This window comes from Ricinus communis, chromosome 3 (genome assembly GCF_019578655.1).
Source record: "Ricinus communis isolate WT05 ecotype wild-type chromosome 3, ASM1957865v1, whole genome shotgun sequence".
NCBI classification, from domain to species: Eukaryota; Viridiplantae; Streptophyta; class Magnoliopsida; order Malpighiales; family Euphorbiaceae; genus Ricinus; species Ricinus communis.
Genome location: NC_063258.1, coordinates 7,246,469 through 7,263,615, shown reverse-complemented (window position 1 = coordinate 7,263,615; position 17,147 = coordinate 7,246,469). Strand labels below are relative to the sequence as shown.

Sequence of the window (17,147 nt, the reverse complement as noted above, 5' to 3'; positions counted from 1 at the left end):
TACGAGGCTGTTTTCTCATATTAAAAAATTTAACCCTTCTGCGAAGCTGTTTTCTCATACTCACAATTACACTATGTTTACGCGGTTATTTTCTCATATTTATAAATATACACGTTTCACGGGGTTATTTTCTTATATTGATAAATATACCACTTTTACGGAGTCGTTTTCTCATATCAAATTATTAGCACTATTATGGGCTTGTTTTCTCAAATTCATAAATATACACATTTGACGGAGTTATTTTCTTATATCGACAAATATACCCCTTTTACGGGATTTTTTTCTCATAGTATAAATTACCCCATTTAAAGGGTTGTTTTCTCATACTCACAAATATACCAAAATTACAGGGTTATTTTCTCCAATTGATAAATATCTCCGTATTATGGGGTTGTTTTCTCATATTAATAAATTTATCCCTTCTACGAGGCGGTTTTCTCATACTCGCAATTACACTACATTTACGCGGTGATTTTCACATATTCATACACGTTTTACAGGGTCATTTTCTTATATTAAATTATTAACACTATTATATCGTTGTTTTCTCAAATTCATAAATATACACTTTTTATGGGGTTATTTTCTTATATTGACAAATATATCGCTTTTAGGGGGTTGTGTTCTCATAATATAAAATTGACCCATTTAAGAGGTTGTTTTCTCATACTCACAAATAAACCAAAATTACGGGCTTATTTTTTCCGATTGATAAATATCCCCGTATTACGGTGTTGCTTTCTAATATTTATAAATATACCCCTCTTACGGTGTTTGATAAGCATCATACTACACATGTTTTCATGCCCGATTGTTCACATTTTTATGCATGATTATCCCGTTTTATGCTAGAATCACCTGTCTTTTGTTTCGCTTTTCGTTTCAGGTCATTTTCGAAGGACACCATCAGTAATCGAGGGAAATACATGTGATTACGGAGCAAAATCCATCAAATTGGGCGAGAATAAGCACCCCGAGGGTTGAGCACGGCCTGGACTCCGGCCGTGCTGAATTATCAAGAGGCTATCCCCAATTGTGCCATTTCGTACGACTTGGTAGCCACCACGGCCTCCGGCGGCTGTGGTGGATCAAGACCGGCTTGGGCAAGGCCTGTGGTGGCTCGGCTAGACTCCAGACTCAAAGACACCGGACTCGGCCGTACGAATCAACTATATAGGCGATTTTGAATTCTAATTGAAGAGGATGATTTTTGGACTCAATTCCAAGACACACACTTAATCAAATATTTCCTATACCTCAATTGTAGACTGGAGAGATCAATTTTCATCAATTGAAGGGGGATTCCACTTATTCCAACATCGAATTGAAGATCAAGACAAACTTTGGGAGCATTCAAGAGGCAACTAGGGTTTGAGATTTTGAATTTGCAAATTTAGGGTTTCTCATTCGGCTTGAAAGAGAAGGGTGTACATACCTTTAATTTGTTTTTCCTTATTTTGTTCTTTAATTGCTTTGACTATGAACATGAGGCTAGATCTTTTGAATCCATTAGGGTTCACCTTTGTTGATGGATTATGCTTAATTGTTAGTTTTTTATAATTATCATTCTTGCAATCTTCTTGCTATTCGGTGAATAAAAGTTTGATGCGAGTTAATTTGAGACGTTGGATTAATTGTTTATTAGGTTGTTTCTTGACATTGAGAAATGCTTGTTACAACTGGATTTTGAATAGTAAGGGTAGTTAACACTTAGAGATGAGGTTGATTTACTCATTTGGATTAAGAACTAACAACTCTTAATAGTCTTAAATCATACTTAATGCTAATTTGTAGTAATCCGATAGGAAGAGATTCCATTAGGTTAGTGCAGTTTAGGAATCCGGTAAGCTCGAGAGAGGAACCGGGGATTCAATTCGGGGATTTAGGCACGGGTAAGCAAGATTGGCAATCCATAAAATTCATCTTTAGAATTCCATCACTTAGGCTCCCTTTTGGATTTATTTCTCTCTTTACAATTGTCTTTTAATTGTCCATTGTTGTCCTTCATTTACTTAATTGCACTCATAACCATTACCGGTATGTTAGAACTTTCACACCCTATTTCCGGACTAGATAACATAGCAAGCAGTAGTAACTCTAGGTTCACCCGATCTCCAGGGATACGACCTTGATACTCACTAGTGCTAGGCTGCATCGGTAGGTTCACTACCTTAGGTGTAGGTTGCATAAAGAGCCCATCAAGTTTTTGGCGCCGTTCTAGAAGTCAACGGTGAACTAGAGTGAATTGTTTTTGTGTTAATTTAGTCATTATTTGTTTTATTCATTTATTCTTTAATTTTATTATTATTTATTATTATATTATTTTTGTTGATCGGTGGTTGTGTGGACTTTCGGTTTCAAGTAGTTTATGACCAGGAGCTCAAACTCGAATCTTATAGAGCCTCTATCTGATCCAGAACGATCCCTCAAACTCTTAAGGAAGAGGTTGCAATTAGAAGAGGAGGAGATTGAGGTTGAGGTACCTGTGGATAGACTAGACACGATGGAAAACCATGACCCCCACGCCGATGAGGATCAGAGGACGATGTACGAGTTTGCTCGACCATCTTTGGATGGGACGAAAACTAGTACAGTCGGACTACTTTATGTGACCAACAATTTTGAGATAAAGGCCAATGTTATCCAGATGATCCAACAAAGCGTGCAGTTTGGAGGATTGCCCAGCGAGGATCCCAATGCACATATCTCCAACTTTTTAGAGATTTGTGACACATTCAAAATAAATGGAACAACCGATGATGCCATTCGGCTGAGATTGTTTCCATTTTCCTTGAGGGACAGAGCAAATAGATGGTTGCAATCTCTTCCACAACAGACGATCACTACCTAGAAGGCGTTGACCGAAAAATTTCTATATAAGTATTTTCCTCCCACTAAAACTGCTAAACTTAGAAATGACATATCTTCTTTTGTGCAGTTTGATGATGAAAGCATGTACGATGCATGGGAGAGATTTAAAGATCTTTTGAGATGCTGCCCACATCACGGATTGCCAGTGTGGATGCAGGTTCAGACCTTCTACAGCGGGTTGAACCTCGCAACGAGGCAGATGGTGGATGTTGCGGCGGTGGGGCGCTAAACGAATGGGCGCGAGCAAGCTCGAACTTGATAGAGGAAATGGCCATGAACAACTATCGTTGGCAATCCTCTAGAGCCGACCAGGAAGACAAGGAGTGGTCAACCAAGTGGACTCTACAGCCTTGGCAGCTCAAGTGGAGCTTCTAGCCAAGAAGATCGACCAACTCCGGATGCGGTTCACGCGTGAGCGTTGGTCGCGAAGTTTTATGGTGGCCCGCATTACGGTCACCGCGAGAGGTATATTTGCTTCATCTTCTATTAGTTTTCCATCTAATTCTACTATATCTTCTGATGTTGAACAGGTTGATTATATGGGGAATGCCCCAAGACAACAGAATAACCCCTACAGCAATACATACAACCTTGGATGGCGCAATCACCCCAATTTAAGTTGGAGGAACAATAATGCCCGAGTGCGGGTTTCCAAAGACTTCATCAAGCCCGGCAACAACTAATTTGGGCTGCACAAGCTCCTCCTCCCCAAGAAAAGAAGTCAAATTTAGAGGAGCTCATGATGAAGTTTGTGACATCTATAGAAACAAGATTCCAGCAGACTAATAGTGCACTTAGAAATCAGCAGGCCTCGATTCAGAACTTGGAGACTCAAATTGGCCAAATTTCTAAGATGCTTTCAGAGAGACCTTCAGGATCGCTCCCTAGCACTATGAGTCAAACCCGAGGGAGCATTGCAAAGCTATCACCTTGCGTTCGGGTAAGAATTTGACCGGTTCTTCGCCTTTAGGCCGATAAGGATAATACAATCGTGCGGTCGAGCCGGTAAGGAAGGACCGGACCTTGAGATGGTAGAGAATGAGAGAAAGAAAGAAGGCAGACAAAGGGAGCATCGGCCGGTACCATATCCCTGCAAGGTTGAGACAGGGATATGGTGGACAAGCAATATGAGTAAGTTTCTTGACTTATTTAAGCAGTTGAAAATTAACTTACCTTTTGTTGAGGCAATTTCACATGTCAAAATCACGCCAAGTTCTTAAAGGAGATTTTGAGCAACAAGAGGAAGTTGGAGGATCTTGGTCAGTGGTGCTTAATGAGGAGTGTTCGGCTATTCTCCGAACAAACGCCACTCAAGCGGCGAGATCCAGGGAGTTTTACTATCCCTTGTATGATTGGTGATTTATCAATTAGTGGTGTATTGGCTGATTTAGGAGCCGGTATTAACTTAATGCCCACTAGTTTATTTGCCAAATTAGGGTTGCATGAGCCAAAGCCTACTAGGATGAGTGTTCAATTAGCGGATAGGATCAAGTAAAATTCTAGAGGTATTGTTGAAGATGTACTTGTAAAGGTAGATAAATTTATCTTTCATGTAGATTTTGTGGTAATGGATATGGAGGGTGATAGCACTGTGCCTCTTATCTTGGGTAGGCCTTTCCTAGCTACATCGAGGGCTGTTATCGATGTAACCGATGGAAAGCTTAAGCTTAGAGTTAATGATGAGACCATTACCTTTGACTGGCCACTTCCATGGGGCGATCCGGACTATGATAATCGTTTGTTCTATTGATGTGATTGATGATGTGGTTGAGTCCCATTTACAAGAAATTTTATGTTCTGACCCTTTGCAAGTAGCATTAGCTGAGGATGAGGAGGAGTTGTCCAACGAGCAAGTGTTGGAGCAACTCGCTGTTTTATTGGCTTTTGAGCCAAGCTTGTCAACTGATCCCTATCTTTTTCTTGACAGGTCTGGGGTGCGGAAAGTAAAGACTTCATTCGAGGACCCACCAGTTTTAGGCTGAAGGAGTTACTGAGCCACTTGGTTTATGCCTTCCTGGATGAAGAGAAGCGCTTACCAGTAATCATAGCAGCCGATTTAACTCCTGAAGAACAAGCCATGATGTTGGAAGTTCTAAGGAAGTACAAGAAGGCCTTTGCTTTCAATATAGCCGATATCCCGGGCATAAATCCAAGTTTCTGCTCTCATAAGATTTCATTGGGGGCCGGGCCGGTCGTTCGACCTCAAAGACGACTCAATCCGAACATGAAAGAAGTGGTAAAGAATGAGGTAATTAAACTTCTTGATGCAGATTTGATATATCCCATTTCCGGCGATTCGTGGGTTAGTCCCATGCGAGTTGTACCCAAGAAAGGAGGCATCACAGTGGTAAGGAATGAGAAGGATGAGCTGATCCCGACTCGGATGGTAACAGTCTTAGAGTTTGCATTGATTCGTAGGCTTAATGATGCAACTCGGAAGGACTACTTTCCTCTTCCCTTCATTGATCGGGATGATTGAACGTTTAGCGAGTCACATGTTTTATTGTTTTCTTGATGGCTTTTCGAGTTACTTTCGGATTCCTATTGCACTGAGGACCAAGAGAAGACTACCTTCTCCGCCCTTATGGGACGTTTGCTTATAGACGGATGCCATTCGGACTGCAATGCACCGGCCTACATTTCGACGGTGCATGATGGCTATTTTTAGGACATGATTGAGGAGTCTATGGAGGTATTTATGGATGACTTCTCTATTTTTGGTAATTCTTTCTCTCTTTGTTTGGCAAACCTTGAGCGCATGTTAGCTAGATGTATTGAGGCTAACTTGGTACTAAACCGGGAAAATGTCATTTCATGGTGAGAGAGGGGATTGTTTTAGGGCATAAGATCTCTCGGTACGGGATGGAGGTGGATAGAGCTAAGGTAGAAGTAATATCTAAGCTACCTCCTCCTAGTTCATAAGGTACGTTAGGAGTTTTCTAGGCCATGCAGAGTTTTATAGGAGATTTATTAGAGATTTTTCTAAGATTGCTAGGCCCCTCACTCAATTGTTAGTTAAGGATGTACCTTTTATTTTTTATGATGCATGCGTGGCAGCTTTTGAGTTACTTAAGAAACTTCTATACCCCAATCATGGTTTCTCCCGATTGGGGGCTGCCTGAACCGATGTGCGATGCTAGTGATTATGCGATTGGGTACGTGCTTGGACAGGAGGATTGAAAAGAAGTTTCAACCCATTTACTACGCTAGCAAGACCTTGATAGGAGCCCAAGAACACTACACCACCACAGAGAAGGAGTTATTGGCGGTTGTTTACGCCTTCGACAAGTTTAGATCATACCTCGTTCTCTTCAAAACCATTGTCTTCACGGACCACTCGGCATTGAGGTACTTATTCCTGAAAAATGATGCGAAACCGAGATTGATTCGGTGGATTCTTTTATTACAGGAATTTGACGTCGAGATCAAGGATAAGAAAGGCGCGGAGAATCTGGCAGCGGACCATTTATCGAGATTGGAAAATCCTCACTTAGATGCACTTGATGAGACGACCATAGATGATCGATTTCCAGAAGAACATTTGTATGTCACTCAGGTATACACTGATACTCCCTGGTTTTCTGATTATGCTAACTATTTGGTTGCTAGGGTTCTACCAAAGGGTATGACGTGACGAAAAGAAGAAATTCTTTGCTGATTTGAAATACTATATTTGGGAAGATCCCTTTTTGTTTAAAGTATGTGCAGATCAGGTGATTCGCCGTTGTGTATATGGCGAGGAGACTCTCCAAATATTGAAGCAATGCCATGAGAGACCCACTAGAGGTCATCAAGCAGCAAACCATACTACGAGGAAGGTGCTAGAGGCAGGATTCTATTGGCCTACGCTCTTCCAAGATGCACGGAAATTTGTTAAGGTTTGTGACCCTTGCCAGTGCGAAGGTAATATCTCTTCTGGTGATGAGATTCCCCAAACCAGTGTGCAAGTCGTTGAGATTTTTGATGTCTGGGGCATCGACTTCATGGGACCCTTTCCCTCTTCGTATGGTAATAAGTACATTCTGGTTGCTGTTGAATATTTCTCTAAGTGGCCTGAAGCTCAGGCTGTAGCCACTGATGATGCTAGGGTTGTCTGCAGGTTCCTTAAGCGATTGTTTGCTAGGTTTGGCATACCTAGGGCGCTTATTAGTGATAGAGGAACACATTTCTGCAACACCCAATTAGAGAAAGTACTTAAGCGGTACGGAGTTACTCATCGGTTCTCTACTCCCTATCACCCCTAGACTAGTGGGGCGGGTTGAGGTAACTAATAGGGGTATTAAACGTATTTTAGAGAGCCGTTAGTACCGATGGGAAGGACTGGACTCTTAAGTTAGATGATGCATTATGGGCGTTTAGGACTGCTTTTAGGACATCTATAGGTTTTACGCCCTATCGCCATGTTTATGGAAAGTCATGTCATTTGCCTGTTGAGTTAGAGCATAGGGCACTTTGGGCCCTTAGAACTTGTAACTTTGATATTGATTCTGCAGGTAAGGAGCGACAATGGCAGCTGAGTGAGCTAGATTAGTGGCGCCAGCAGGCATACGAAAACTCCTCAACTTACAAAGTAAGGATTAAGAAATGGCATGATCAAAGGATTCGTGAGCCTAAGGAATTTCAAGTTGGGGATCGAGTGTTGCTTTACAACTCTCGCCTTCGTCTGTTTCCCGGAAAGCTACAGACTCGTTGGTCTGGACCATTTCAGATCAGACAAGTCTTTCCATATGGAGTGGTAGAGTTACATCATCCAGAGAAGGGGAACTTCAAAGTGAACGGCCATCGGCTAAAGCGATATCATTGTAACTCGTTGGATAGTGAGCAACGAGTTGACCTGGCTTTGTATGCACAGAAAGGGTGATCCGAATGAGTCACGCTTAAGACTCTGCAAATAAGCACTTCTGTACATTCGACTTGGATTATACTTTCATGTTTTTAATTAGTTGTGATTGTTTCATTATTTTCATTTGACTTTATTATAGTTGCTTAAAAATAATTAGGTTAATTTTAATTTTTCGGACTTATAGAATCGAAGAGGACAAACTCTTCCGTTTGACCATATCTACTTGTTTAATGATCTAATTACATGCATATGTGTTAATTATAGGTATGGGGGCAAGGCGACTCGAGTCGGCAAAAGGCAAGCCCAGAAACACTCCGTTTCACCACGGTTTCCGTGGACATCACGGGCTGCATCACCAGGCCGTGCTGATGAGCACGGCCAAAGTCAAGACCGTGTTGAAGGATAAAGAGTAATTGTCACGGCTTCTGAAGGCAGCACGGGACACAACCCCTAGCCGTGCTGGGAAGCACGGCCGTGCCAATGCCCGTGCCAAGGAGCATCCAAAGAAGGCTAAAGGATCAGCACGGGCTGAGTTCTAGCCGTGCTGATCAGCACGGCCTTACCCTCACCCGTGCTGAAACCGTGCCTATAAGAAGTGGAGGCCTCCGAAAATTTTGCTTCCCTTTTGTTTTTCTTAGCTCAAAGGTGTTGTTCTTATACCCCTATCTCACCCTTCTCACTTTCCTAAGCGAACTCAGGTAAGTCCCTTCATTTGTTGCATTATATTTTTTTTATTATTATGATTTCACTTATATTTTAGACATATACTTTTGTTAGGACATGCTAGGATATTTTGGTGGCTCTATATTGTAACTATATGACCTTGGTTAGGTTAATCTACATTAGTTGTTGTGTTTGTGGTGTAGTTGGTTATGAAATTGATAAGTGTGGGGTTTTGGTGGAAATAAAATGTGCCTCTGACATGCAAAGCATGAATAATGTTTAGATTTAAATTGCAATTCACTGGTTCATGATAAATTAGATTGATATATATCGGTTTATTAGTTTATACAAGTTTTGGTTAGTCAAGTATAATCATTATACTTTGTTGATTCGATAGATTATTTCTTTCATTAACTTGAATTTTTACAAAAACTAATAATTCGTTGCATTAGGTGATATGACGGACGCGATAAATCTCGTAGAAAGCAACTGAAACGCGTCGCTACCAGCAAGCGATCGCGTGGTGAAGGAACGTCTTCCTCCACAGCACCAAAACCAGCACCAGCACTTCCACCTCCACCACCACAGCAAATAGTCCGACCTTGGAGAGCACTACTGTGAATCCATCCACACTGGCCGTCATCCATTGTGGACATTCCCTAATGCAGACAATGAAAGTAGATTCCAAGTCATGAGATGGAAGCAAGTGATGGCGGGCCGTTGCATAGACTTCACATCCCCAGAGAGTGGGATTGGCTCAAGATGTGCACACACCGATCGAGACTCGCCATATGCGAGATTCTTTGACATCATTGAGCCAACCTACAGTGAGCTTACGATCGAGTTCCTCAGCACCTTCTTCCTGCGAACGGATCACAAACCGGCATCGACTGATGCAATTTATTTTAGGCTTGGGGAAGGGAGTTCTCGATGTCGATCCCACAATTTGGAATGCATTTGGGATTATGGACTGAACAAGAAATCTCGGGGGAGGAGTATCGGGGTTGTCTCTACATCCACCCAATTTCATATGACGCCATGTAGGATTCATTGGTAATGAGGCCGGAAACATACTACCCAAGCGGGTGTCTAAGGCATCTAGCCTACTGGGACCATCTCCGCTACATTCATACCCTACTAGCTAACACCATTACGGTGAGGGGACAGTTTTGGGGCGATCCTGATGTCTTTATTCTCCGGGCTATGCAACATCGGAAGAAGCTAGACTTGGGATATTTATTGGCTCGCCAAGTCCGTTCATTTATAGTAGACGCTCGGGAAGAAGATGCATTGTTGTTTCCGGTCCGTATGTGACTAGGTTAGCTAAGAGACTAGATGTATTGGACGGTATGCATCGGAGCTTTCAAATATTGGTGACATGACACCACTAGGGATCAGACAAATGATCAACATGCAGATGATCACGGCCACTAGACATCCATATGGTATTGAATATAGGCTCGTGAGCACAATAGTCAGGGAAGCTAGAGAGGCAGCGGCTAGAGGAGCCCAACATCCGTCGGCTGGGATTCCGGATGTTAGGATTCCTAACCCAGCTAGAGTGTTTATGCCTTCATCTGGAGCCTCATCCTCTCATTCGGTAGAGCCATCGAGCATCCAGATCAGTGCTTTGGCCGACCGTCTAGATCGAGTCTGCGATCTACAGCAGCAATAGTACACTGAGTTTGTGCGGTTTTAAGAAGAAATGAAGGCACAGTTGGGCAGTTTGAACAGTACACTTCAACAGTTCCTGAGTGGTTTAGAAAGACAGGCCACCCAGACAGACTTCATAGTAGTGCAGATTCAAAAGATGTAAGAGGCTGGAGCACAAAATCAACGGCTCATTGATGATATGGAGTTCGATTTGGCGACATGCTTCACAGACCACGATCCACCACCGCAACCTCCTCGGCAAATTTCCACCCCCCCAACTTCCAGATCCAACGGTGAGGATACATAGTGAGACTCTAGCGGAAAGAAAAAAATTTATGATATTTTCCTCCATCCTTTTTCTTTATTTTATTTTATTTTATTTTATTTTTATTTATTTTCTTTCAATTTGTTATCTCCTTTTACTTTCTTGCTTGTAGCTTGTTTACTTTTATGTTATTTCCTTGCACTTGTTTGTTTATGTTAAGTAGAACACTATGCCTTTTTAATTTGTTAAAAAAAAAAATTAGCATGATCTTCCATAACCATAATGTGTGATTCATATGCTTCCTCAGTCTAAATCTCTCTAACACTGTGGACAGTGTTATAGTAAAATATGGGGTAGGGACCTACCGATGTTGTGCCTATCTTGAGTTTTGTTTTAATTAAGTAGTTGATGACTTTTTTCTCCTTTGAATGGATTCCCTTATAGCTTTTATCGAACCTTGTTCGGAAGAAGGCAATGAATAAATCTCTCAACTACAATCCAACCAGGTAAAACTGGTATTTTTCCTTAATTCTTCCATATTACTTTATCGTAGATATAGAACACTGTTAATATTGCTGCTTATTATTGTGATTGACTGTTTAAACTTTGGGTTGAGAATTTATGCAATTTTAAATCACTCAAATGGTGAGATTTTGAGCCAATTGGTGCATCACTATTATGCTCCCTTTTCTTTCATTAGTGAGCATTTCATGAATCTCTGTTTCTAGAACTTGCTTTCACGATATCCTGTTGAAATTACATGAATTGTCAATAATCGTGAGATGATTTGGGCACTTAGGATTTACACAATTTGGCCAAAAAGCCTAACCCTATTTTTCCCTTAGTGAACCAATTTTGAGCCTTAGCCATTCCTCTCGTGACAATAATAACAGTGACACTCATCTTATCACTTCTATTCATTTGACCATTCTTTCTACCATTGTTGCTTTGGAAATTATATAAGTTGTCGCATTTTACTTTGGATCAATCTGCATTCATATATTTCACTAAGTTGCTAGATTTTTCATAGATGCTCCCTTCAATTATTGTATGTGTCAATAACCAACAACTCGTACATAAGCTGTTGTATATATATTTATATATAAAAAAAAACAAAACAAAAAAAAGAAACAAACAAAAAAAAACAAAAAAAAAGTAGAAAGTATTAATTTAGTTCATTTCGAGCATCATCTTATTTTTAGAGCAACTTAGTGTTCATTTTGGTACAGCACTTGATCCTTCATTACTTTCTTGCATTACTTGCTTAACTTCCAGCAACTTGTAGCCTACTTTCCATATTTATACGTACCTTACCTTAACCCCATTACAACCTGGCTCAAGACCCTTTGATCATGATTATTGATTATTTCGTAGTAGTGGAGATTGAATCCATAAGCAAGCCTATGGTAAGCACTTTTTCTATATTTTTGCGTTGAAAGCTTGGCGATCTTCTTTCACCTATATACACTTGTGTGTTTTGAGTGATATCTTGTGAGGCATGATTCTCAATTTCTTAATTTAGATGGTTTATCATTTTAACTTTAGCAACTTTATTAAGTTTGCTCTTTCTCTTAAGGATTTAGTGATTTGGGGATTTTGGGAAAAATCATTACGGAGTTTTGAAATTTATTTTGAGCTAACCTCCTGCAATGCAGTTGATTGAGTTATTTGATATCTTTTGAGGAGTGAGTTATAAATTGTTTGAGGACAAGCAAAAGTTTAAGCATGGGGTAATTTGATAAGCATCATACTACACATGTTTTCATGCCCAATTGTTCACATTTTTATGCATGATTATCCCGTTTTATGCTAGAATCACATGTCTTTTGTTTCCCTTTTCATTTCAGGTCATTTTCGAAGGACACCATCAGTAATCGAGGGAAATACGTGTGATTACGGAGCAAAATCCATCAAATTGGGCGAGAACAAGCACCCCGAGGGTTGAGCACGGCCTGGACTCCAGCCGTGCTGAATTATCAAGAGGCTATCCCCAATTGTGCCATTTCGTACGACTTGGTAGCCACCACGGCCTCCGGCTGTGGTGGATCGGCTAACAGACTCTGATTCGTGACTGGACTCCGGCCATGCTAAATCATCACAACCTGGACTCCGGCCGTGCTGAATCAACTATATAGGCGATTTTGAATTCTAATTGAAGAGGATGATTTTTGGACTCAATTCCAAGACACACACTTAATCAAATATTTCCTATACCTCAATTGTAGACCTGGAGAGATCAATTTTCATCAATTGAAGGGGGGATTCCACTTATTCCAACATCGAATTGAAGATCAAGACAAACTTTGGGAGCATTTAAGAGGCAACTAGGGTTTGAGATTTTGAATTTGCAAATTTAGGGTTTCTCATTCAGCTTGAAAGAGAAGGGTGTACATACCTTTAATTTGTTTTTCCTTATTTTATTCTTTAATTGCTTTGACTATGAACATGAGCAGCTAGATCTTTTGAATCCATTAGGGTTCACCTTTGTTGATGGATTATGCTTAATTGTTAGTTTTTTATAATTTTCATTCTTGCAATCTTCTTGCTATTCAGTAATAAAAGTTTGATGCAGTTAATTTGAGACGTTGGATTAATTGTTTATTAGGTTGTTTCTTGACATTGAGAAATGCTTGTTACAACTGGATTTTGAATAGTAAGGACTGGTAGTTAACACTTAGAGATGAGGTTGATTTACTCGCCGGATTAAGAACTAATAACTCTTAATAGTCTTAAATCATACTTAATGCTAATTTGTAGTAATCTGATAGGAAGAGATTCCATTAGGTTAATGCAGGTTTAGGAATCCGGTAAGCTCGAGAGAGGAACCGGGATTCAATTCAGGATTTAGACACGGGTAAGCAAGATCGGCAATCCATAAAATTCATCTTTAGAATTTCATCACTTAGGCTCCCTTTTGGATTTATTTCTCTCTTTACAATTGTCTTTTAATTGTCCATTGTTGTCCTTCATTTACTTAATTGCACTCATAACCATTAGCTGGTATGTTAGAACTTTCACACCCTATTTCAGACTAGATAACATAGCAAGCAGTAGTAACTCTAGGTTCACCCGATCTCCAGGGATACGACCTTGATACTCACTAGTGCTAGGCTGCATCGGTAGGTTCACTGCCTTAGGTGTAGGTTGCATAAAGAGCCCATCAGTGTTTTTTCCTCATATTAAAAATTTACTCTTTCTATGAGGTTGTTTTCTCAGACTCGCAACTAGACTATTTTTACGGGGCTGTTTTTTCAGATTCATAAATATACACGTTTTACTGGATTATTTTCTTATGTTGATAAATATATCACTTTTTCGGAGTTATTTTCTTATATTGACAAATATACCCCTTTTACGGGGTTACTTTTTCATATTATAAAATTAAACAATTTAAGGGATTGTTTTCTCATACTCACAAATATACCAAAATTACGGGGTTATTTTCTCCGATTGATAAATATCCTCGTATTACGGGGTTATTTTCTCATATTAAAAAATTTACCCCTTCTGCGAAGTTGTTTTCTCAGACTCGCAATTATAATACTTTTACAGGCTTGTTTTTTCAGATTCATAAATATACACGTTTTACTAGATTATTTTCTTATGTTGATAAATATATCACTTTTCCGGAGTTATTTTCTTATATTGACAAATATACCGCTTTTACGGGGTTATTTTCTCATATTATAAAATTAATCCATTTAAGGGATTGTTTTCTCATACTCACAAATATACCAAAATACGCTGTTATTTTATCCGATTGATAAATATCCTCGTATTAAGGGGCTCTTTTCTCATATTAAAAAATTTACCCCTTCCACGAGGTTGTATCTCATATTAAATGATTTACCCCTTCTGCGAGGCTCTTTTCTCAAACTCGCAATTACACTACTTTTACGGGGTTGTTTTCTCATATTCATAAATATACACGTTTTACGAGGTTATTTTCTTATATTATTAAATGTACCACTTTTATGGGGTTGTTTTCTCAAATTCATAAATATATAGGTTTTACGGGGTTATTTTCTTATATCGACAAATATACTCCTTTTACGGGGTTGTTTTCTCATATTTTAAAATTAACCCATTTAAGTGGTTATTTTCTAATACTTACAAATATACCACAATTACGGGGTTATTTCTTCATATTCATAAATATCCCCGTGTTACGGGGTTGTTTTCACATTTTAAAAAATTTATCCCTTCTACGAGGCTATTTTCTCATATTAAAAAATTTACCCGTTCTACGAGGCTGTTTTCTTAGACTTGCAATTACACTACTTTTACGAGCTTGTTTTCTCAAATTCATAAATATACACGTTTTACAGGGTTATTTTCTTATATTGTTAAATATACCACTTTTACGAGGTCGTTTTCTCATATTAAAATATTAGCACTATTATGGGATTTTTTTCTCAAATTCATAAATACATATATTTTATGGGGTTATTTTTTTATATCGATAAATATATCCATCTTACACGGTTGTTTTCTCATATTATAAAATTAACACATTCAAGGCATTGTTTTCTCACACTCACAAATATACCATAAGTATGGGATTATTTTCTTTGATTGATCAATATTCCCGTCCTACAGGGTTGTTTTCTCATATTAAAGAATTTACCCCTTCTACGAGGCTGTTTTCTCAGACTCGCAATTACGCTACTTTTACGGGGTTATTTTGTCAGATTCATAAATATAGACGTTTTACGGGGTTATTTTCTTATATTGATGAATATACCAATTTTACTGGATCGTTTTCTCATATTAAATTACTAGCACTATTATGGGGTTATTTTCTCAAATTTTTAAATATACACGTTTTTACGGGGTTATTTTCTTATATGGACAAATATACCCCTTTTGCGGGGTTGTTTTCTCATATTATAAAATTAACCCATTTAAGGGGTTGTTTTCTCATACTCACAAAAAATATATCAAAATTATAGGGTTATTTTCTGCGATTGATAAATATCCCCATATTACGGGCTTGTTTTCTCATATTAAAAAATTTATCCCTTCCATGAGTCTGTTTTCTCAGATTCGCAATTACACTACTTTTGTGGAGTTGTTTTCTCATATTCATAAATTATACACATTTTACAAGGTTATTTTCTTATATTGATAAATGTACCACTTTTACGGGGTCATTTTATTATATTAAATTATTAGCAATATTATCGGGTTGTTTTCTCAAATTCATAAATATACACGTTTTACGGGGTTACTTTCTTATATCGACAAATATACCCCTTTTACGGGGTTGTTTCCTCATATTATAAAATTAACCTATTTAATGGGTTGTTTTCTCATACTCACAAATATACCACAATTATAGGATTATTTCCTCAGATTCATAAATATCCTCGTATTACGGGGTTGTTTTCACATATTATAAAATTTATCCCTTTTACGAGGCTGTTTTCTCATATTAAAAAATTTACCCGTTCTACGAGGCTGTTTTCTTAGACTCGCAATTACACTACTTTTATGAGGTTGTTTTCTCAGATTCATAAATATACACATTTTACGGGATTATTTTCTTATATTGATAAATATACCACTTTTACGGGATCGTTTTTCTCATATTAAATTATTAGTACTATTATAGGGTTGTTTTTTAAAATTCATAAATATACACGTTTTACGGGGTTATTTTCTTATATCGACAAATATACCCCTTATACGGGGTTGTTTTCTCATATTAAATAATTTACCCCTTCTACGAGGCTGTTTTCTCAGACTCGCAATTATACTACTTTTACGGGGTTGTTTTCTCATATTAATAAAATATACACATTTTACATGGTTATTTTCTTATGTTGATAAATATGCACTTTTACAGGATTATGTTCTTATATTGACAAAAATACCCCTTTTATAGGTTGTTTTCTCAAATTATAAAAGTAACATATTTAAGGGGTTGTTTTCTCATAGTCACAAATAAATCAAAATTACTGGGTTATTTTCTCCAATTGATAAATATCCTTGTATTACGGGGCTGTTCTCTCATATTAAAAAATTTACCCCTTCTAAGAGGATATTTTCTCAGACTCGCAATTACACTACTTTTACGGGATTATTTTCTCAAATTTATAAATATACACGTTTTAAGGGATTATTTTCTTATATTGATAAATATACCACTTTTACGGGGTTATTTTCTTATATTGACAAATATACCCCTTTTACGTGGTTGTTTTCTTATATTAAATAATTTACCCCTTCTACGAGGCTGTTTTCTCATACTCGCCCTTACACTACTTTTATGCCGTTGTTTTTATAGATTCATAAATATACAAGTTTTACATGGTTATTTTCTTATATTGATAAATATACCACTTTTATGGGGTCGTTTTCTCATATTAAATTATTAGCACTATTGGGTTATGTTCTTATATTGACAAATATACCCTTTTTACGAGGTTGTTTTCTCATATTATAAAATCAACCCATTTAAGGGGTTGTTTTCTCATACTCACAAATATACCACGATAATAGGGTTATTTCCCCAGATTCATAAATATCCCCGTATTACAAGGTAGCTTTCACATATTAAAAAATTTACCCCTTCTACGAGGCTGTTTTCTTAGACTCGCAAGTACACAACTTTTACGAGGTTGTTTTCTCAGATTCATACATATACACGTTTTATGGGGTTATTTTCTTATATTGATAAATATACCACTTTTACGGGGTTCTTTTCTCAATTTATAAATTTAACCCATTTAAGGGGTTGTTTTCTCATACTCACAAATATACCAAAATTGGGGGTTATTTTTTCTCCGGTTGATAAATATCCCCGTATTACGGGGTTATTTTCTCATATTAAAAAATTTACTTCTT

At 38.2% G+C, this 17,147-nt stretch overlaps 1 non-coding gene across 1 annotated transcript; it reads right to left on the bottom strand.

The window, feature by feature from the left end:
- Positions 1–2,908: 2,908 nt before the first annotated feature.
- On the bottom strand, positions 2,909–3,015 carry LOC125369654. Its single transcript, XR_007215331.1, has one exon. It is a non-coding gene; the product is annotated as a small nucleolar RNA R71 (small nucleolar RNA).
- Positions 3,016–17,147: the final 14,132 nt, after the last annotated feature.